Raw genomic sequence first — 23,875 nt, 5'->3', positions numbered from 1 at the left:
AGGAAAGAGCAGTATAAAAGTATTAGGTTGTTTGTAGTAAGAAGCTTGTTCTTCTTTATGAATATGGGGAATTTTCCCTTTTTATACTATTCCCTTTTCAGACTTTGATTAACATCATTTGCATACAGAACAGCTAGAAATCTGGATAGTTAACAGTGATGGTGACTTTGTCTTCTGGGTGTTGAGCTAGACTTCCTTTTCCTTAATCATTTATATGAATAAGTGGGAGAATATTAGAGGCAAAAAAGTGGCTCTTGTGAAAATATCCAATGCTTCCTTTCCAGCTACCACAGCCATCTTCTAGGAAAGCAATCACTGAGGAGAAGGGGCTAGCTATATCCACCAGCTGCTAACCAGCTATCACAAAGCAGGCACACCATTTTATTTGAAACAAGGCAACCCAAGAGAGAAGAAGTACATGACAGGAAAGTCAAACAGCCATCATCACCTCAAATACCACCTACTTTTTGACACAACTAAAGACTGTCTATAACCCGGAACCCTAGATCCTTAGGAATAGTAATGATTCTAGCACAATTTTCACAGGTATCACCCTGGAAAGCCACACATATGGAAAGACAGCCTGACAAATCTTCCTCCAGGTACTACTATAGGCTCAGAAAACAAAGTGCCACACCAAAGTTTTGAGATCCCTCAAATGTTTCAACATCAGAAGTCGATATGATCTTAATATTAGAATGACATTGAAGAAGAGGCATTTAATGCTGCATACTAAAGACAATGAGATCTTTCCATCTGAGTTGAAGATTAAAACTTCAAGTACTTCATGTACTGTCAACCTAAAAAAATCCTTGAGAGCAAGGACTGTCTTATTCAAGTATTTGTATCATTGTCCCTAGCACAGTACATAATCAGCACTTAAAATGCTTCATTCTTTCATTCATTGTGGTATGACCTGAAGAAATACAAATTTAACAAGAATATTAGAATCAGGGTAAGAACTGTAATGGAGGGGTCTCTGATTTGCACCAAAAAAATAATAGAAGTAGGGAGGAAATAAAGCTAAGCTCCAAGAAAATAGCTTGCTCATATGGTCATGTTCTTGCTTCTAATAAAGTAGCTTGACCCCTGGGATTAGAATTCCTTTATCTTGACACAGGAAGACTCCTAGTCAGTGTTCTCCTGGTCCTAGACTAAGGTTGTCTGTCTGTTTGCTTGTTTGTTTTTCCAAAAAGATCTGCCTTAAGGCATGTAACAGTAGCCTGACTGAAGATTTCAGTGACCAGCATTCAACAGAAAAGGAAAGAACAATTTCAAGGAAGCAGCGTCTGGTATCATTCAGCAGAGCGATGTTTGGTACTTCATAGAAGCATAAAGTCTAGAGGAGACAATGAGATCAAAGTTAAGAAGAGCAGGCTGGAATAATTGGATAATATTTATCCCCTCTCCATGTATTCCCCCTTGCTATACACATTCCCCATATTAGCGCTCTTTTACTTTTTTCCAATTTTTGTACCCAATGTTTTCTCTAATATTTTTGTACCTTTTTAAGCTGCCCGTGCTTATACTGAAGATTTTTTATTTCTTGCAACTCAGTTTGATCTAAAGCTTTTGGTTTTACTCTTGCTAATTCATTCAATGGGAGAAAATATTGGTGGGTGCTTGTAAGATATAGTTTTAGAATTGTAGATACACTAAGGACGTTGAACATGGGATAATTATCCCCTAAGGGAGCCAATCTATGAATACAAGTAAGAGAAGGGTAGCAAAAAGGGAGGAAAAAGTGGGAAATCTATTTTTCTCCAAGTCTCAGAGAGCATATCATGGCCGATTTCCTACATTGAAAAATGAATTGAGTTCAACATTCTATGAATAACATATTAATACTGCTAAATGTTTATAGTTGTTTTGTATTTGGAAAATCTAATTCTTAAGAGGCAACTGGTCTCTAGATACTTCAGTTCCTCTCACTATGCCTGTGGATACATAATAAAGCATGATCAAAATAGTAATGTACAAAAGAATAATAGAAAAGTTATTTACAAATATTAATTGAATATTATTATAAATATATTTGGATTAAATAATATAACTACTGTTAATGAAGGGAAAATTTGAATAAGAATCAATTTTAAACTTCTGAACTCAGTTTAAGAAATCCACAAAAAGATGAAATCTAGATATTACTTGGTACTCAGACAAATGACACTAATTCTGACTAGCTGTATTATTTTGGGGGAAAGACAGTTTCTAGCAAGTATATTGAAACATCTGGCTTTGATAAATCATCCTTTGTTTCAGCACAATAAGGACCGTCTTTCTGTTGACATTATAGCTTTTTTTTTCTGAAATTAGAGATTTTCTTTGAAAATGAATTGTGTAATTCGCGTTAACTGACCAGAGTCCGAGAATCCTCCGCTCTGGGGCCCACCCGCACCCTTCCCATCCCAGCTTTTTCCTTTTTGAAAACACTAAGAATAATGTCCTTACATCATTTTTTACTAGAGCCAATCACCTGCCATGCTTGGAACAGAGACCATACTCAGATTGCCCTTAGCCCTAATAATCACGAAGTCCACATTTACAATAAGAACGGGAACCAGTGGGTAAAAGCCCATGAACTGAAGGAATACAATGGACACATCACAGGTATTGACTGGGCTCCCAAGAGTGATAGAATTGTAACTTGTGGTGCATACAATAATGCCTATGTCTGGAGTCAGAAAGATGGCATCTGGAAACCAACCCTGGTGATCCTGAGGATTAACCATGCAGCCACCTTTGTGAAATGGTCTCCTTTGGTGAATAAATTTGCTGTAGGTGGTGGAGCTCGACTGATTTCTGTGTGCTACTCTGAGTCTGAAAATGACTGGTGGGTGAACAAACACATAAAAAAGCCAATTCGTTCTACTGTCCTGAGTTTGGATTGGCATCCCAACAATGTTTTGCTGGCTGCTGGATCTTGTGATTTTAAATGCAGAGTTTTTTCTGCCTACATTAAAGAAGTTGATGAAAAGCCACCCAGTACTCCATGGGGTACCAAGATGCCTTTTGGTCAACTGATGTCAGAGTTTGGTGGTACCGGAAGAGGTGGTTGGGTACATGGAGTTAGTTTCTCTGCCAGTGGAAACCGCCTTGCTTGGGTCAGCCATGATAGTATTGTATCAGTTGCCGATACCTCCAAAAACATGATGGTTTCATGGCTGAAAACAGAGTTCTTCCCACTCCTGAGTGTGTCTTTTGTCTCTGAGAATAGCGGTGGCTGCTGGCCATGACTGCTGCCCAATGCTGTTCAAATGTGATGATCATGGATCCTTGACCTTCGTCTCCAAATTAGACATTCCAAAACAGAACACCCAGTGCAACATTTCTGCCATGGAACACTTCCGCAACATGAACAAGAGAGCCACGACTGAGGATCGCAACACCGCTCTAGACACACTACACCAAAACAGTATCACCCAATTGTCTGTTTATGATATGGACAAACAAGGCTGCGGCAAATTTTGTACCACCGGTATTGATGGAGCAATGACAATTTGGGATTTCAAGACTTTAGAGTCTTCGATCCAGGGGCTACGGTTTCCTTTCTCTAGCATGACAGACACTTGACAGAATGCAGCTCCAACATTTGCATGAACACAGGAAAGACCCTACTACCACAAGTCAAAACTAAGAAACTATCCCTTGTGGATGTTTTGTTTTTGTTTTTCTGAACATAATTGGTGAATGTATTGGTTTTAAGAAATCAGCAGTGATGTCTTTTTGATTGGCTATTTCATTCCATTCTTGACCAAAGCTGCTCTTTAAGTAGTTTATTGTGGAAAGTTGTCACACTAAATTAAAGGGGGATTTTATGTAAATTGTCTGCTAGAATAATTTTTTAAAAAAACACAGGAAAAAAAAAGAAAATGAATGGTGTAGAATATGTTTTTGTTCATTATGTGAAAATTCACATTTAAGAAGAGGATCTAAAATACTCAACACCAGGGTGTACATTGTTTTTATGTGAATTTTAAAGCAAACAAATCTGTATATGTGCAGATGGAAAACATCCACACAGAAAGTACAGGAAAATATTTTCCTAGGGAAAAGTTTTAAAATCAATTTCCTAGTTTTCATCATTTCCCTCCTTTTGTTATTGCTATCACGTATAGGCATATCTTGTGTGATCTGATTCCTCTAGCAGAGTATTACTGGCTTATAATCTACCTATGTTGCTTTGCTTGCCAAAATGGCCTTGAGCTTCAGTCTCCCAGGTAGATGCAATATCCTTCTGTAAGTCTTCCTTGAATAATTATGGTAAATCTTGCTTGTAGCAATTTCTTTTTCCTCTAGCATTTTCCCTCTCTACTTAGAACCACTATACTTTCAGCTGTTTTTGTTGTTGTTTTAAATTATCAAGACCCTGCTCTATTCAGTAGCCTACAGCCTAACAGACCCTCATAATATACTTTATTCCCCTGCTGTCTATTCCTCTAGGAATGAGGTAGTAGAGCAGTGAAGTGTTTTTTTAATCAAATGTAATATATGTGTAGTCCATTTAATGTAATTTTTTTTCAAATATATATGAACATTTGAATCAAATACAGATTACGTATACATATTATATGTTACATGTTTATAATATATAAATTGCATATACATATGGGAATATGAGAAAAAAGTGCATATTTCCTAGCACATCTATCAGGTTTTTTTTTTTCAATTTTATAGCATATATAAAATAGCAATAGGGGATAGATTACATTATGCACTGTACATTACTATGATTAAGGAAAATATGTACCTGGCCTTCTGGGTTTTTTATTGGTTTAGACTATGCATCCATTTGATAAATTGTAAGGGGCACTCAGGCAGAATGTGAAGAGAATTAGTAGTCTGAGAAGAGCTGAGAGAGACCCATGATAATTTCTTCCAGGAAGAGAGGATTCTTAAGTAAGAGTCCAATCTTAATTTAGGAAGAAGGTATCTCTAAATCAAGTCATTTAGTAGGATAATGAGAGAACAGGTCATGCCACACTAAACTTATTTCTGTTTTGTTGAATTGATGAATTTTGTCTTAGCAAAGATGATAAACATAGACCCTAAAACAGACCATAATCAGATTTCGCCAAACCTGCATGAAAGCTTTTACTTTTGTAATTTACAGATTTGAAAAGGAAACAATGTCATTTGGCCTATAAGAAGCTAATATTACTACAATCCATTTTATGTAATTTTTTTTAGCATTGCAATGGTGTATTCTTTCATATAGCTATAGAAATTGGGTAAGTTATTGACGTGGGTCAGCTTTTATACACAAACATATGTGTGTGTATGTGTAAGTATATGTTTAAGTGCTCATATTGATAATTCCTTATTTCCAAATTTCTTTTTTTTTTACACAGAGTAACTGTACTGGTAGGAAGTATGTATCAAAATAATTCATGCTGTGATTACATATAAAATATAGGAATAAATGCAAATTAATAATACAGTCAGATAGATTTGAAATTGATTTAAACTGGACCCAAAAATTAATCATTAATGGGTTGAAATCTATTTGGAGGAAGATCTCTACTTATATGACCCCACAGGTACTTAGACCTGTGCTGTTAAGGGTGAGTAAAGGGATTGATTTGGGAGCTTGATAACATAAAATAAAGTTTAGAAAAGCAGTTGTGAAGAGCATGAGTCCCAGTCAATAAGCAAAGAATGAAAGAGTAATACTGACACGGTGAACACCCTGTTAAGGATAAAGAACACGGGTTTGTGTTGGACTTAAATTGGTATAGATTATTTAGCATAGCATAGTTTGTTTGTTTGTTTGTTTTTCCCATCAGAATTCAGTGACTACTTAATAGAAGTGAAGAATTATACAGAGGATCCCAAAAATCTTAGTGTATTTTTAAACTTTAATAACTTCAAAAGAATAAATGCTACATACATGAAAATAACATGCACAAAGCAATTATGTAATTTTAAATAAACTGATTTTGTTATTAAAATTGTAATTAGTGCAGTTTAATGCTCTATATCACTCCAGTTAATTTTAAATAAAAAAAACCCTTTAATCTACCACTGCCATGGATTGAATTTTTAATCATGCCCTTAGCCAAGGACAAAGTTTAGATAGCTTCCATGAGAGTTTTTTTGTGCCCAAACAAGAAAAAGTGTGATGGAATTAGATCAAGCAACCAAGATAGCCAAGTAAGAGGATGTCTCTAATTTGAGAACATGTCATCTACAAAATATTATACATGTGATTATTTATGAGATTCCCCATCTTGTTCAAATTTAAATTACTCAAATTTCATGAAATTATATAAGTATAAAAGACATTTAAATAAACATTCAAATGATTTTTGTAAATATATAAAGCCATTTATATTTATGAAGTTATTAAGCTTAAAATGTGCTAAGATTATTAGGACACCCTCTATAAATTACCCACTTTGACCATTTCTAGGGAGGAAATGGGAACAGCAGGGAAACAAGTGATTCAAGGATGGGGGATTGGGGATTGGGGATCAATGAAGTGCCTTCCTATAAGATTGTCTGGTTTTAAGGATAGAAATGAGGCAGCAAAGGTCTAGCTGGCACTTGACTAGCAAAAGAGGAAAGAATCAAGCAAATAAAAAGATGAAGAATGGGTACTGGAAAAAAACTAGTGAAAAGAATAAGAAAGAAAATATTTTATAAACATAGATAAACATTTCAAAGTTCAGAATCATGGAGCTAGAACAGTTTCAGAAAATGGTAAGGTCTATGGTTTGACCATGCTTGCAGATGACTTAAGAAAATAAAAATGCTTGGTGTTGAGGAATGCAGGGAACCATAAAACCAGAGTTAGAGGGACTACCAATATGAATACAAAACTCTGAAAATGGGTAATTTGGGTTTCATTATTAGGTGTGTACATGTTCTCAGAAAGATGCCATTTAATCTGGTTGCTTTCAACTTATTAACCCTTACTACAGCCTGCCAAGGTTTTGCCTCAGGTAAACATATTCTAATACCCTCAAGACATTTCTGTGTGCTGGGCCTCATTACTAGTGGATTTTGCATATCACATTGTTTTATAGAGGCAAATTTCTAAGCCTTTTAACTCGTGTGGCCTCTGTAACTATTACAATTTTTGTGTCATTCAAAAATGGCATTTGCAAAAAAACCAGACAAAACCACATGATCTTCTGCAAAGAATTTGTTGTATTCTGTGGTTATCCCAATTTTGTTTTTCTGATCAATAACACTGCTGAGAGAGTTGCAAGAAATTATGGGAAGATTGTGTCTCCTTGCTGTACTCTTTTGAGGATGCTATTTTAGTACAGATATATCTTGAACTTCATTTCAGTCAGACAGTATGTCAAAAAGCGCTTAAATGTTTATGTAGCAGGTATTTGCCAAGCCCTCATTATACCAATAAAGTTAACAACAGCAACAACAACATTTTCTGTCCTCCAACAGCATACATTCTAATGAGCTAGACAACAAATAACCAGGCATATACAAGATAAATACATAGTAGAAGGAAGGTGATCTGACATATGAGGTCAATAAATTTAAAGGGGATGTGTAAAGATTTCTTGAAGATCATTGGAGTTGAACTGAATTTTAAAGGAAGTCAAGAAAATCAAGAGACAGTGGGTAAGGCACTCTATCTCAGAGCCTTCTAGGTATGGAGGAAAGATAGTTCAAAGGTAGAGATGGGCAGATGGAGCATTATGTTTGAGAAACTACAAATAGGCCAATGTCCCTGAACTGTAGAGCATATAGAGGGAAGTAATGGGTAAGAAGATTTGAAGTTATAAAGGGGCTAATTATCAAAACCTTTCAAAGCCAAAGAGAGAATTTTATGTTTTGACCCTGGAACTAATATGTAGTCATTGATGTTCACTGAGAAGGAGGCAGGCAAGGGGATTATGTCTGATAAAGTTAGATCTATGCTTCAGAAAATAATACCTTTGCAGGGTGGCTAGGTGGTGCAGTGAATAGAGCACCATCCTGGAGTCAGGAGGACCCGAGTTCAAATCTGGCCTCAGACACTTAATACACATGCACACAAACTAGCCCTGTGACCTTGGGAAAGTCACTTAACCCCAATTACCCTCCAAAAAGCACAAAAAAAGAAAGAAAATAATACATTGGGAGCTAAGAGGAGAATGGGTGGGTAAAAAGTTGTGGCAGAAAGAACAGCCATTTGAAATATCTATGCTTCTTCTTCAATGTCTTTTCCACTGATAAAATCATATTAGTTTATGATGTTGAACTATTATGTTTCATTCTTTTTCTTTTTTTTCTATGCTTTATTCTGTATTCAGATAACATCTGTTCTTTCTCTGGGGACAGATAGCATTTTTCATCATAAATCCTTCAGTGTTATCATGGATTGTTTTATTGCTGAGGATAACTGATTCATAGCTGATCATTCTTACAATATTGCTATTACTTTGTACACAGTACATTTCACTTTGCATGACAATCGTTCTAGGATTTTCTGAGAGTATTCTGCTCATAATTTTTTTTTTTATAAGCAATCGGGGTTAAGTAACTTGCTCAAGGTTTCACAGCCAGTTATTTTTGGGTGTGGTGCTAAATGTTGGAGCCCAGATTCGATCCCAAGGTCATCCCAACACTGGAGCCAGTGCTCTTACTTGCTGAGCCACCTAGCCACTCCTCATCATTTCTTAAAGAAAAATATTATTCCATCATAATAACATAACACAACTAATTCAGCCATTCCCCAATTGATGGGCATCCCCTCAATTTTTAATTCTTTGTCCCCAGAAATAGCAGTTATCAATATTTTTGTACATATAGATTCTTTTCCTTTTTTTGTTTTATCTCTTTTGGGGCATGGGAAGGCCCAGTAATGATATTGCTTGGTCAAAGGGTATGCATGGTTTTATAACTCTTTGTGCATAGATCCAAACTGCTCTATAGAAAGATTGAATTAGGAAGACCCAAGATAGTGGAGTAAGAACAAGGCCTTGCTTGAGCTTTCCACCAAACCCCTCCAAATACCTATAAAAATTACTCTTAAGAAATTCTAGATCTACAGAACTCACCCTCCCCAAAAAAATAAAAAACAAAATGAGGAAAATATCCAACCCAAGACAATCTGGAACAAGATAGGAATATCACACCAGGCTGGAAGCAGAGTTCAGGTCAGCATGGGTCCTGCCACCATAGACAGGGCTGGAGCAGGCCTCATGGGACTTAATCACCACAACTATGCAGTTTCCAGACTTCTCCACCAACATATGCCAAAGACAGCATATAAAGTCAATGGGAAAATTCTGTGGGAGCTAGGTGAAAAGGAGCGCCGTCTGACTGGAATGGGGTTGGAGCCCAGCCCTCAGGAGGCTCAGATGACAGAGGCAGCAGCAGTGATAGAAGTATCAGCAGCAGCAGTTGCTGCTGCTGCTTTCATAGAACTGGGTCCACAGACAGTGGAGGATTGAGTGGCTGATACAAAGACCCTGAAACCTGGAAGACTATGCCCATTTACATGCCCATACCAACTGGAAGCAAAATTCTACACTGACAAATAGCTAGAAAGTCAAGTATTTGGCTGGGAATATGAACAAACAGCATAAAAAACTCAGATTATAGATACTTTGTTTTCAAAGAAGATCAAAACATACAACCAGAAGAAGACAACAAAGTCGAAGCTCATGCATCAAAAGACTCTGAAAAAAATATGACTTGGTCACAGGCCATGGAAGAATTCAAGAAGGATTTTGAGCATCAAACAGATGAAGTAGATGAAAAATTGGGAAGATAAATGAGAGTGATGCAACAAATAATGAAAAACGAGTCAACAGCTTGCTAAAGGAGACCCCCCCCAAAAAAAAACCTTAAGAAAATAATATCTTAAAAAAAGACTAACCCAAATAGCAAAAAACATCATAAAACCAATGAAGAGAAGAATGTCTTTAAAAGTAGATTTGGATAAATAGAAAAGGAGGTACAAAATCTCCCTGAAGAAAATAATTCTTCAAAAATTAGAATGGAACAAATAAAAACTGAGGACTTTCTGAGAATCCAAGAAATTATAAAACAGAACCAAAGGAATTAAAAATAATTCAGACAAGATAAAATATAACTTTGGAAACACCATTGACCTAGAAAATAGATCCAGGAGAGAGAATTTAAAAATTATTGAACTACCTGAAAGCCAACAAAAAAAAAAGAACCTAGACATCATTTTCAAAATATTATCAAGGAAAACTACGCTGATATTTTAGAAGCAGAGTGAAAAGTAGAAATTGAAAGAATTCCCCTATCACCTCTTGAAATAGATCCCAAAAGGAAAACTTTTAGGAATTTTGTAGCCAAATTCCAGAGTTCCCAGGTCAAACAGAAAATATTACAAGCAGTCAGAAAGAAACAATTTGAGTATTGTGGAAACACAATCAAGATAACACAAGATCTAGCAACTTCTACATTGAGGGATTGAAGGGCTTGGAATATGATATTCTGGAGGTCAAAGGAGCTAGAATGAAAAACATAAACCACCCACTCAGCAAAACTGGGTATAATACTTCAAGAGAAAATATGGACATTCAATTAAATAGAGGATTTTCAAGCATTCTTGATGAAAAGATCAGAGCTGAACAGAAAATTTGACTTTAAATACAAGAATCAAGAGAAGCATGAAAAGGTAAATAAGAAAGAGAAATAATAAGGGAATTATTAAATTTGAAATGTTTACATTTCTGTATGGAAAGATATTTATAACTCTTGGGACCTTTCTCAGTTTAGGGTAGTTGGAGGAAATAGGTAGATAGGTAGGTAGAAAAGTAGATAGATAGGGAGAGTGAGAGATAGACAGAGCATAGGGTGAGTTGAATATGAAGTGGTGATATCTAAAAAATACAACTAAGGGTTGAGAGAGGAATATATTGGGAAAAGGAGAAATGGAGAGATAGAATGAGGTAAATTATCTCACATAAAAGAGGAAAGAAAAAGGTTTTGCAATGGAGGGGAAGAGGGAGTAGGTAAAAGGGAATGATTAAACCTTACTCTGATGAGATTTAGCTTAGGGAAGGAATAACATAAACACTCAATTGGGTATCTTGCCCTACAGGAAGGTAAGGTAAAAGGGGATAAGGTGGGGGGGGGATGATAGAAGGGAAGGCAGACTGGGAGAAGAGGCATTCAAAATGCAAACCATTTGGAGTGGGGGAGGGGAGAGATGGGGAGAAAATTTGGAACTAAAAATCTTGTGTAAATGAATGTTGAAAACTAAAATTAAAGAATAAATTAATGAACAAAAAGAATGATTAAATTAGTTCACAACTCAGCAAACAGTACATTAATGTCTCATTTTCCCCACATTCCTCCCAACATTTGCCATTTACATTTTCTGTCCTATTACTTATGTAATAGCTGTGAGATAGTACCTCAGAATTGTTTTAATTTACATTACTCCAAACAATGGTTAAGTTGGAATGATTTTTCATATAGTTATAGATAGCTTTAATTACTTCATCAGAAAATTGGTTATATCTTTTGACCATGTATCAATTAGAGAATGACTGTTTTTTTTAATAAATTTGATACAGTTCTCTATATTTTAGACAAATAAGATCTTTATCAGAGAAACTTGCTTCAGTTTTTTACACAGTTACTATTCCTACCTGTATTTCCCTCCATCCTATCCCCCAAACCCATCTATTCTATTCTCTTTCTACTTTCACCCTGTCAGTTCTCAAAAGTGTTTTGGTTCTAATTGCCCTTTTCCCCAGTCCACCTTCTTTTCTATCATGGCCCCAGTCCCTTGTTTTCTTCCTTTTCTACTTTCCTGCAGGATAAAATAGATTTTTGATACCCATTCCCTATTTATCTTATTCCCTCTTTGAGCCAATTCTGATGAGAGAAAAATTAGCTTACTCCCCCTCAACCTTCTTTTACAAAATATTTTCCCTGCTGCTTTTAGATAATTTACCTGATTCCATATGTTCAATTCTAATTTTGAAGGAATTATTTTCTTTAGTGAGCTTTTGGATCTCCTTTTCCATTTAGACAATTCTGATTTTTGAGGCATTCTTCTCCTCAGTGGTTGTTTGGACCTCTCTTACCATTTGGCCTAGTATTTTTGTAAGGTGTTATTTTCTTCAATATTTTTGGTATCTCCACCAAGTTGTTGTCTCTTTTCTCATGATTTTTTTTTGCATAACTCTAATTTCTCTTCCCAATTTTTCCTCTCCCTCTCTTATTTGATTTTCAAAATCTTTTTTTGGGTTTTTCTAGGTCCTGAATCTCATTCATATTTTTCTTGGGGGCTTTGGAAGTAGGAGCTTTTACTTTACTTTCTTCTTAATGTGTGGTTTGATCTTCTTTTTCACCATAATGACTATCTATAGTCAAAAATTTGGGGTTCTTTTACACTGGTTTCTCATTTCCCCAGAATATTTCTTGACTTTTAACTATTTGTTAAAGTACTGTTCTGCTTCCAGGATGGAGGGTAAATTGTCCCAACTTCAGGGGTTTTGGGTAACTGTTTTCATAGATACTTCTAGGGACCTGTAAGTTTTTGGTTCTTCCAAAGTGGTATGATCTAAAGAGAGCTGTATTCTTTGTCTTACCACTCACATATTACTCAATCAATAGGCATTTGTTAAGAACCTATTATGTGCCAGGCACTGTACTAAGTGTTGAGGAATACAGACATAGGCAAAAGGTAGGCTTCAGGGAGATCATATTCAAGGTCAATTTTAGTATACCTTTAATGAGGTCAAAGACTGAAGTAAATATTTATAGCAGCAATATTATGGTAGCAAAGCCCAAGAAGTAGTGCTTCCTCTATTTGTAGCAATATCACAATCGCCACCCTTGGGCTAGTTTTCCTTAAGAGGCTTTAAAAGCGAGATTAAATATAGTTGCCCTGGCTGTTCCTTGAGGACCCTTGCTATTGACACAGCTGAGTGAAGTGGCCCTTCCTTCTTCATTGCGCTGCACTAGCCAAGAAACAAGACACAGGAACTCCTTGTGCTTCTTGTTGCTGTTCACTTGTGTCCAATTCTTTTGTTAATTCTATCCTTTTTTAATTTTTTCTCAAGTTTTTAATTCATTTATTTTGAGTTTTCAACATTCATTTCCCCAAGACTTTGAGTTACAATTTCTTCTCTCCCTGTCTTTCCCCTACCCCCACCACAAAATAGCAACTTTACTGAATACCCCCTCTCTATATCTGTTCTCTCTTATGTCCTCCTCCTTTACCCCCCCCCAACTCTCTAGTAGGGCAAGATGGTAGTATGTGTCCAATTCTTCATGACTCCATAGGAAGTTTTCTTGGATAAAATACTGGAGTTGGGGACAGCCAGGTAACACAGCAAGTAAGAGCATTGGCTCCAGAGTCGGGATGACATGTGGATCGAATCCGGGCTCAGACACTTAGCACCCACCCAGAAACACCTGGCTGTGTAACCTTGAGCAAGTTACTTAACCCCAATTGCTTAGAGGCAGCCAGGTGGCTCAGCTAGTAAGAGCACCGGCTCCAGTGTTGGGATGACCTGGGAATCAAATCTGGGCTCAGATACTTAGCACCACACCCAGAAATAACTGGCCGTGTAACCTTGAGCAAGTTACTTTACCCCTATTGCTTTAAAAAAAATACTGGAGTTGTTTGCCATTTTCTTCTCCAGTGGATTAGCACACACACAAAAAAAAGACACTACGAGTTTTGCCCAAGGTCACAGGGTCACATAGCTAGTAAATATCTGAGACAGAATTTGAACTCAGACTTCTTGACTCCAGGCCTAACATTCCACTTTACCCACTGAGTCATGTAGCATTTAAACTCTATTTAATAGTAATCATCAATTTTGGTTACTGAGATTTAATAAACAAACAAACTTTTCTTTTATCAGTAGAGAGTTAGAGGCATATAGAAGAATCATATCAGATGTGATCACTGTGCTGCTTAGTTTTATTTTTCCTTAAATGTGTTTTTCTTTAATAGAAAAGATTGATTTGTAGAGGCTTGGAAAAAAAGATTTTAAAAATATAAAAGAAATTAAAATTATTTAGTGCAATTATGAATCTTTTTATAATCTTGTTTAATTAGACCCAAATGTCATTATCAGCTGTATGGTGACCACTAGAAACATACTATTTGTCTTATGATTGCAAAATATTGCCACAAAAAAATTCAGTATACTTCTTTGCAATTACAGAAAATTTAGTTTGTAAGTATATTTTTGACAGAATTTAAAGAAATGGAAGGAAATCCAAAGGAGTTTAATTCTCAAGGTTGTCAGTACAAGACTTTTTTTAATGGTAAATTTCCATTAAAAGAGGGAAACAGGCAAAAAAAAAAGAGAGAAAATGGGATAAGAGTAATTTCTTCATGCACATGTTAATTCATTCACAGAATTATAGAATCTCCTTGTCAAAAGGTACCTCAGAAGTTATGTAACTCAGCTTGTGTCTGAAGATGAATGTCACGTGCAATATTCCTGATGAGTGATTATGCAACCATAGTCTTTGGTGCCTCCAGTGATAGGAACTCTACTTATCAAGGTATCTCTTTTAATTTTAATATTTCAAGTTGTTAGCAACCAATTTCAAACTCTAAAGACAAATCTGTTCATCTTAGATAGATGACGCAATGCTCTCCACCTCCATTTTTCTATAAATATTTCATTTCTTCAACACGTCAAATTTTCAGCCTACCAATTGTAACATGAGAATAGACCTTCAGAAACATTCAGCTCATCTCTTGCTTACCATCCTTGCTAAGATAAATGACTTACTTAGTCTCTTCTTACATGATAAACATTATCCAAAAATCTATTACAACTAATCATTTACAGAGTTTCTCATTTGGTATGTGTTTCTACAGCGAAATCATATACTTGATCTTCTCTATTGCGGGTCAGGTGATCATGAGTTACTATTTTACATTTAATTTTGGACTGCCTCTATATCATAATTATTCTAAGGAGCGCTATAAAATTAATTATTTCATCACTGATCTTTTATGAGTGTTCCTTAATTAATCAAATTTGAATTCTGGTCCATTTTCTTCTCTTTTTGAAGTTGTTGACTCAGGTATATGTATGTGAGTGTGTGTGTGTGTGTGTGTGTGTATGTGTGTATGTATATCCAATTCAGACTTCGAACCTTTCTTTTGTTGTTTTTTTTGTATCCTATTTGTAACCAATTAATACAATTTTCATATATTTGCATTGCATTTAATACAAAGGATTCATTCTTCTATGAATTTTATGCAATAATTAACTATTCAAAAATTTTATAGTAAATTTTTATGGTTAAAACACTTTTATTGATTTCCATATACACATTTCAAAATGCTGTTCCACAATTCCATTTATTTTAAGACATACTTAATACTGCCACAAATTTTTTCTCAGAATTTTTTCGTAAACATGACATTTATACCGTATTATGTTACTTTTTAGAATGGTGACGGTTTATTAAAGTATTTATATTCATTGCATAAAGTAAAGTTTGGAACAGGCCACCTTGAATCTCCTGAAGCCAAGTTCTATGCTTCATTTATTCAGCTAAATAAAAAGCATTCCTTCTGGCAAAAGTTGTATTCAATAATATCATCAGACTGAATTAACAGTGTTTTCTTTCCTTTTAGCTTTTTCTACCAGCAGTGAAAGAAAATTGTTTTTCACTTTATTACATATTTATTACCTTGGTTCATCCTTTCAAAATTTTTGTTAGGTTAAACAAAAGTTTTTAGAGATACTGTGTTTTGTTTCATATTGCCATGAATATTTCTTAATAAGTAAGTAGAAGTATGAAACCAATTACCCAAGGCACAGCCTTGTTCCAAGGTAAAAAGTAAGTTTAAGTTTAAGTTTCACCTTCTTACAAAATTTGGGGATACTAGCTACTTTTTTGGTGATTAAAGTTAAACTAAAATTATTGGCAAATCTAATACCCTCTTTAACAGAAATTGATTGACCCAGTATATTTTCATAAGTATCACTAACTAAATAGTTTAGTAAGGATTTTTTCTCATACAAATATTCTCATATAAAAACTATCTTGCCCTTCCTCCCTCCTTTTGTCCTAGTCCTCCTCCTTCTTCTCTCTGTGTCTTTTTCTCTCTCTGTCCATGTCTCTGCCCTTGTATCTCTCTGTGTGCCTCTTTCTATATATCTCTATGCCCCCCATCATTGCAGGCCTCCTACAAATGATGGTTCTGCTTTATCATATTTTTTGGAAGATAAGACAATTCAGCCTTGTGATCTTACTTTTCCAAGACTCTTACAAATGGAAAAAAATGGTTAGAAAAGTTTGATTTTAGCAAGTGACAAATTTAAACTCTTGTTTGTAAAGAAAGTTTGCCCTTCTATCTCTTTTTAATGACATGAACTTCTCGTTACTGTTAAAAATCTGGAGGGACATAAAATTTTAAGTTCATTGTTTTTTGTTTGTTTCACAATTAGGTTTTTTTTCTGGCCAAATATTAATTTGCTCTAACATTGGTGAATAGATGTATATTTAACAAGTATGTTAAAACTGGAACCTTTCATTAAACCATAGAATTTCAGAGATGAAAGGTACATCAACAATCATGCAGTGTAACCACCTAATTTTATAGGTATAAAAAGAGAGGTCCCAGGACGATAAGTGATATGGTAAAGGTCAATCTCATTTTCTGAATTGAATGAAAAAAATCATTCTCTGAGCCCTGAGTGTGGAGATACCCCAAAACTCCACTCTGCTTCCTTTTTTCTTTTCTCTCTTTACTCTTTTACTTGGTGATCTGCCTCTCAAATCTATAAATCCAAACCTAATCTCTCTTCTAACTCTAGTCCCATATCATAAACTGCCTATTGGGCATTTCAATGTAGATATCCCATATAGATCTAAAATTGAACATGTCTGAAATGTAACTCATTATCTTTAATCCAAAGCCCCTCACTCTTCTGAATTTCTATATTACTATCAAAGGTACTTTTCAACTTTTCCAGCCACCCAATTTCTCATTCTTGCCATTGTTCTCAACTCCTCACTCTCAGTCACCCTCTACATACCTGAATAATTTCTAAATCTTGTTTCTATGCCCACAAAATCATTTCTTTTCCTGTAGTTAAACAATATTCTGGTCATCACCTCTCATCTAAATAATTGCAATATCCCCTTTATTGCTTTCCAGAATCATTTCTCCCTACTCCAATCTAACCTCCACACAGCTGCTACAATGTTCTTCCTAAATTACAAGTTTATCCATGGCATGTGTAGACACACACACACACACACACACACACACACACACACAAAGAAACACACACAGTTGATAAATAATCCTGAATCACTTTTGCCTTTGGATCAATTATGAATTTCTTTTTGCATTTGAAATTCTTCAGAACAAGGTCCTTTTCTTTCTTACTAATCATCTTCTACATTACACCCTTCTACATACTCTATGATATACCTATAGTGTACTAATTGATCCTCATTAATGATGCTCTTTCTTCAGTCTCCATACCTTTGCACATGCCTGAAATGTTCACCCTCCTTACCTACAGTTGAATCCCTAGGTTCCATAAGAACTCAGCTCAACTGATACTTTCTATAAGAGATATTTCTGTGCCATCTCAACCTACAAATTTGAGTTCTTTTTTCATTGTTTTGAGTTACATTAAAGAAACTTTTACATACAGCTAATTATGTACATGAAAGCTCCATTTGAAAGTAAGCTAACTCAGAACAGTGTCTACACTTGCCTTTTGTTTCCCCATGCCTTTACAGATTGCTTTTCCCAAAGAAAAATTTTAAAAAATTCCTATTAATTGAAATTATTATAAAACTAAGTGAGAACAGAAATAACTATGTTTGTTGCTTAATGATATATAGAATTTTTAAAATCACAAAATACATATAACCAAAATCCAAGGCAATTAAAACATCTCAGCTACCTATGAATAGAATATCACCGTTGAAATGTATATACATTTGCTTTAGATATTTCTTTTATTTATGCAATTGTGGGTTGAATTAAAAAAGGATATAGAATCCAGAAATAGTGAGATTACGATATCATTGTACTCTAGGTTTGGCAGAGACGGTATTAAATATTGTCTTTAGTTCTGGACACATTGGTTGAAGGAGAACATTAATAAGCGAGAGAGTATCCAAAATAGGATAAGAAGGATGGGAAAGTCCATGTCATATGAGAATTGGTTGAGAAATGGTATATGTTTAGCCTGGAAAAGCCTGGGTAATACTTGATATCTATTTTCAAGTATTTGAAGGACTATTATGTGGAGAAGCAATTAAGTTTGCTTTGTTTGGCACCAGACGTAGAACTAGTAAAAAAGGGTGGAAGTTGTAAAATTATCAATTTTTGTTTTAATATAAGGAAAAACTTCCTAAGAGTATAAGTTTACAAAACTGGAATGGATTGCCTTGAGAAGTGTTTGGTTCCCCCTTCTTCAAGTTCTTTAAGCAAAGATGGATGGGATTACCGGTCAGATATTTTATATTAGATATTTACTTAGTGTGTGTTTGACTGGATAACTACTTAGTCCTCTTCTAACTTCTTAAGCTATATAATTCTGAAAATTTGCTAGCATAACACACTCAGTGCAAAAAAAAATATGCTCTATAATAGAGATGTGACAAAGCATATCTTAAATAAGAACAGTTCATAGATTTCCTTTCTAATAACTATAACAAACGTATTCGCTTAATTACAATCATTTTAGATCATTCTTTATTCTGGTCTAAAGGTGCAATATTACTTTGAAGTCATAAGTTAAATTTATATCACACATTCCAAAATTAAATTCATGTTAATATCAGACTTCAAAGATATAAGGGAAACAAGCAATGATCTGGGGAATTAGGACTCCTCCAAAATTTATGAATTGGTGAAAATAAAAGGGAGTAAAATTATGAAGTTTTTAATAACTTAATTACTACCTGTTGTATATCAGGTGAGGAAGCATGTTAAAGAGGAAAGAACAAAAGATTGAAATCAGAAGGCCTTGGCTCATGTCACAAAGTTGATATATTTGTGTTACTTTATCCAAGTTATTTATTTCCCTTAGCTTAAATTTCCTCATCTATAAAATGAAGATACAGGATTATATCAGTTCTAATATCACTTCCATTTCTAAATCTTTGATTCTAAAATCAAATTTGCTTAGTTGCTCTTCACATTGGGCCTTTGGGAAGACCATGATAATTGTCTGACTAAAGGTTATTTCACAAGAAAAGTCAGGGAATTTCTTATGAACTAATACAGTCTCTATCTAGAGATCCCATAAAGTTGAATGGGTGTATCCCATAATACATTAGCCACAATAATTGACCACAGTAGTTTATCCCAGCATAAATTATAGTTCTAGAAGGTATGAGAAAAGTCACATTTTCTTATCTAAAACTTGTGTGACAGAAAATTTACTTTTTGTGGTATTTGAATTAGTTCACTATTGAAATTTTTCTACTTCAAACACATCTTATTCTTTTTTTTAATGTATTTATTTTATGCTCATAGTTATTCTGCCATTGATTTTCTATTGGTACAATTGAATCAGAGCTCTTTCAAGTCAATTGAATTTACTTGACTAAGACTCTATCTACCTAAATCTCTATCCCATATCAATCATTTTTGGTCATTTGTATAAGAACATGTGTCCACCATTATACATAGAAACAGGGAAATTTTTAAAGACAATTACATTATAAGATCTTATATCTGTCCCTGTTATACTTCATTCATCATCACTAAGAAAGTAATGGGGTATATTAGAAAAGGTACTGGATTTGAAATGAGAAATCTGTGTTTCATGTGGGTCTTGATATTTCTAATTGTTTGGGGCAAATCACTTACTTCTCTAGAAAACAGGTTAATGTGTTAAAATGAGGAGGCTGAATTATATGTCTATTAAGATTGCAACTCTAAATGTATCAATAGGTTTTATCTAAATATGAGATTCCAAGATTCCTGGTCTATTGTGATGTTTTTAACATCCCCATTCCACTGCGAGTGAATTCTCCTGCATCATCTGCAAATTTCATAGCAATGTTATTTACATATTCACCAAAGTTATCGAAGAAAATAATAAAGATGACATAGCCAGTGGAAGAACATAATATCAATCTTCTTGAAGCTTCCTTTCCAATTCATTATAATACTTCAGTCATACTCTGACCTTGGTGATTCAATTAATTTTTAATCTAACCAGCTCTAATACTCCCCAGTAATCATCTCTCTATCTTGTCCTCAATCTTATTGTAATAGAAGTTACAGTATCCCTTCTTGTTGAGGTTATACCTATTGCTCCTGTGGATTTAAAAGCAGAGAAATTTAATGGGCATTATTTGATAGAAACTGTGGAGAAGACAGAGAGAAAGACGATGAGAATTTTTTTTTCCTTAGACCAATGTTTGATTCATAATGCAAAGATAGCAGTAATAAAGAATTCCTTGCAATTATAGTGTATTGCTCATTTATGAGAAGTATGCAGATAGCCTTAAAAGTTTCCTGAAGTATATCATTCTCCAAGACAATCTCCTTCCTCTACCTTGCCCCTGAAAACTCCTTCATCCAGGAATCTCACTCCAGTTCTGAAATATACACCTTGGAAGTGCCCTCTGCCTGTGTAGTCACCCCTTCTAATTGCATGACTCCTGCTAGAACTTCCATTTACGGAGGGCACCCAGGTCAGCTTTGCTTTCATTCCTCTCCTAGCTGTACTCTGATTTTTCCAATCCTGCCCTCTCTCCTTTCCAGTTTCCTATAATATGCTGTATTCTCTCATTAGAAAGTAATCTCCTTGAGGGTGGAGACTCTCTTTTTGATTGTATTTTCATTGCCAGTGATTAACACAGGGTTTGCCACAAAGCAAATGCTGTAAATACTTTTGGCTAACTCACAATACCTAGAGCAGACTGTATTCCCACTTTTATTTTTATATTCTTCAATGCCCAACTCAGAAGCAATTTCTTTTGTGACAGCTTTCCTGACTTCCCTAAGGTATAAGTAGTTTCTCCCTCTTCAGATATCTTGACCTCTCCTTTGTCCTCCCCCTTAAATTTAACTCCCTTGAAATCTTTCTTGACCTCTCCCCTACCTGATAGTGAATCCTCTCCTCCCATTTTCCTCCATTTTTCTTCTCTTTATTTTGTATAAAATTTCCATGTCATACCTATTAATAGAATGTATGCTCCTTTAGGTCAGTGACTGTTTCATTGTTGTTTTTGTATTTTCAGTACTTAAAACAGTGCCTGTTAAATTGTAGGTATTTAATAAAAATTCTTATTAATTGATTGATATTAAAGCGAGTGTCCTTAAAAAGTTAATATACAAACCAATGAGGTTGCTACATTAAGTCCTTCTATAAGGCTTTATAATTTCAAAGTCAAGTATCTCTTCCTGAAGAAAAATACCTAAGGGCCAAGTACTAAGGGAATGAGGGTTCTAATGGAATGTAGAAATTCATAAATTTGGAGAATGAGGCACTGCACACATATATGTACTTCTTTAGTGTGTTACAGCAAGGGAGTGGCCTTAGCTGCCCTGAGCTTCTCAGGAATAACATAATGACCCTGGATCTCTAAAAGTGGAATATACCAAGGGACAAAGGTCTCTGAAGAAAAAAATAACAACTTTAGGTCATATAAATAGAAAATAAAATTAGTTAAGAATTAAAAGTAGGTTGTGTATATATGTGAGGGGTGAAGGAATTGTTCTCCATGACACTCTTTCCTGATGATTCTATTATATAATAATATCCCCCTTCAAACTCATGTAGACATTTCATATAAATTTTACCCATGGAAATAACTTAGACTGTATAAAAATATTTTCTATTATTTGTTCTCTATTTCTTATCCTTAGCTGCTGACAGTATTTAATAACATTTCTTTCTTGACAAATTGATATTTCCTTCATATTTCTAATTTTCTTCACATTTCTAATCTTATCTTACTTTAGCTTCTATGGATCATACTATGTTCTCTCACTTTTCATTATAGATAGTAAATAAATAATTTTCAGATTAATCTTCACTTTATGGGTTGTCTCCTATCCATCAAATATAGCTACATTGTGAATATTTGAAACACCAATTCATTTTATTCTACTATGCACCTTCATTTTGATTTTAAATAAATATATTACCCACAATTTTAATCTAACCTTCTACATTAAGTTGCAAATGCTTTATGCTGCTAAAAATATTTAATTAAGCAGAGGGAATAGAGGGTTTAGGATGAGGATAATATACTGATAAATTACTTGGTATAGTCTAAGAATACATATGTATATATAAATGTATATGTGTAAAAATACAATTTCACAACAACCTGAAGGCAAAAATGTACACTGAGGGCAAACTTACCATCATCTGGAAGACTTGAAGTCTCTAATCTCAACTTTATCTAAATAATTAATAGTTTTGAGGAAAGAAACCATATTTCAGGACTAGTTACTATTCATTAATGTAGCAAAAGCTGAGTATTTTCATTAATGAAAATATTTATGTTCAAAAGAAAATATTATATTTTTAGCAATTGAAATAACAATACAATTTTCTAATGATTAGTAACATATTATTTAATATGTTTTCTAAATAATAATAAAATTGCTGGGAATGAGTACAGAACATGAAAACATGTACATGGAAAATATTTAACTAAATTTCATACAAAAGGCAATTTTAGACTTGCCATAGGTATGATAAGAATCTGATTTTAAAGTGACTCTTTATGCCAAATGTTTGAATAGAATGTTGCCCATGCATACATATGTGTGTGCATGTGTGTATCCCACATATACAGTGAAACAATGTATCTTCTCATTATATTATTAAAAGGTTATCATCATATAATCTAGTGTCATTGTTCAAACATTACTCTATGTACATTTCTACATTTAATTTTCAAAATAACTCTATGGCAGAGGCGCTGTCATTATCCTCATTTTACAGATGAGGAAAAATGTACAGAGAGACTAATCATCTTTTCCAGGGTCACACAGCTAAGTGTCTGAGGTAGAATTCAAACTCAGGTCTTCCTTTACTCCAAGTCCAACATAGCATGTATTTATAATTGAAATGAACGTTAACATTCTAGTCCATTTCCCTTATTTCATACATGATGAAACTGAGTTCATAAAGGTTAATATAATTGTCTATTTTGTATCAGTGGCAAATGGAAGAATCAGAATTTTAACCCACATCCTTTGACACCAAATTCTACTTGATTTTCAGTATACCTCATAGCCTACAGGGATTGCTGCCTGCCTAAGAAGTCTCATCATCATCAAATGAGTTGTTATAAAAAACAATTTGTGAACAATACAATGCTAAATAAATACCAGCTTTCATTTTGACTCACATATCACCACTACTCCCCAATAAATTCTAAGTTTTGAAGATAAAAGATCTCGTTGATAAAATTCACATTATATCATCAAAGACATGATATCCATTTGGTTAAATAAATAGTACATCTAAACAATTTCAGGCTTGACAGCTTTGTAAATCTTTCTGAAATTTAGAACTATTTTGAATATCTAAGAATCACATCATTTAAGAATTGGAAAGGACCTCCTTGGCTATCTAGTTCAATCTGTATTCAAAAGGAATTCTCAACTAGCAAGTGGGCATTGAGTCACTTCATGAAAACCTCCATTGAGAAAGAACCTGTGGCATTTGAGATAGTCGATTCCACTTTTGAGGTGGTCTTTTCTTAACATCTAGTTTAAATTTGCTCCTCCACAGCTTCTGAACATTAATTTTGATTCTAGCCTTCTAGAGCCAAAAATAAGTACAATTTATTTTTTTACCTGATGAATCTTTCAAATTCTTTAAGACAGGTCTCATATTCCTCATGAGAATTTTCTCCTTCAAGCTAAATATCTCCCATTCTTTAACTCAAAATTTATAAGGCATGGACAAAAGGTCCTTTATCATCCCAGTTGCTTAAA

At 34.4% G+C, this 23,875-nt stretch overlaps 1 pseudogene; it reads left to right on the top strand.

The window, feature by feature from the left end:
* Positions 1 to 2,352: 2,352 nt before the first annotated feature.
* Positions 2,353 to 3,873, top strand: LOC138165494 (actin-related protein 2/3 complex subunit 1A pseudogene; annotated as a pseudogene).
* The last annotated feature ends 20,002 nt before the right edge of the window (positions 3,874 to 23,875 follow it).

The sequence above is a fragment of the Petaurus breviceps genome, unplaced genomic scaffold, assembly GCF_028583685.1.
Source record: "Petaurus breviceps papuanus isolate PSGF00001 unplaced genomic scaffold, PetGlider_PUasm1.0 213, whole genome shotgun sequence".
Classification (NCBI taxonomy): Eukaryota; Metazoa; Chordata; class Mammalia; order Diprotodontia; family Petauridae; genus Petaurus; species Petaurus breviceps.
Note: the sequence above shows the minus strand (reverse complement) of the source record. Positions and strands in the feature narration are given on the sequence as shown.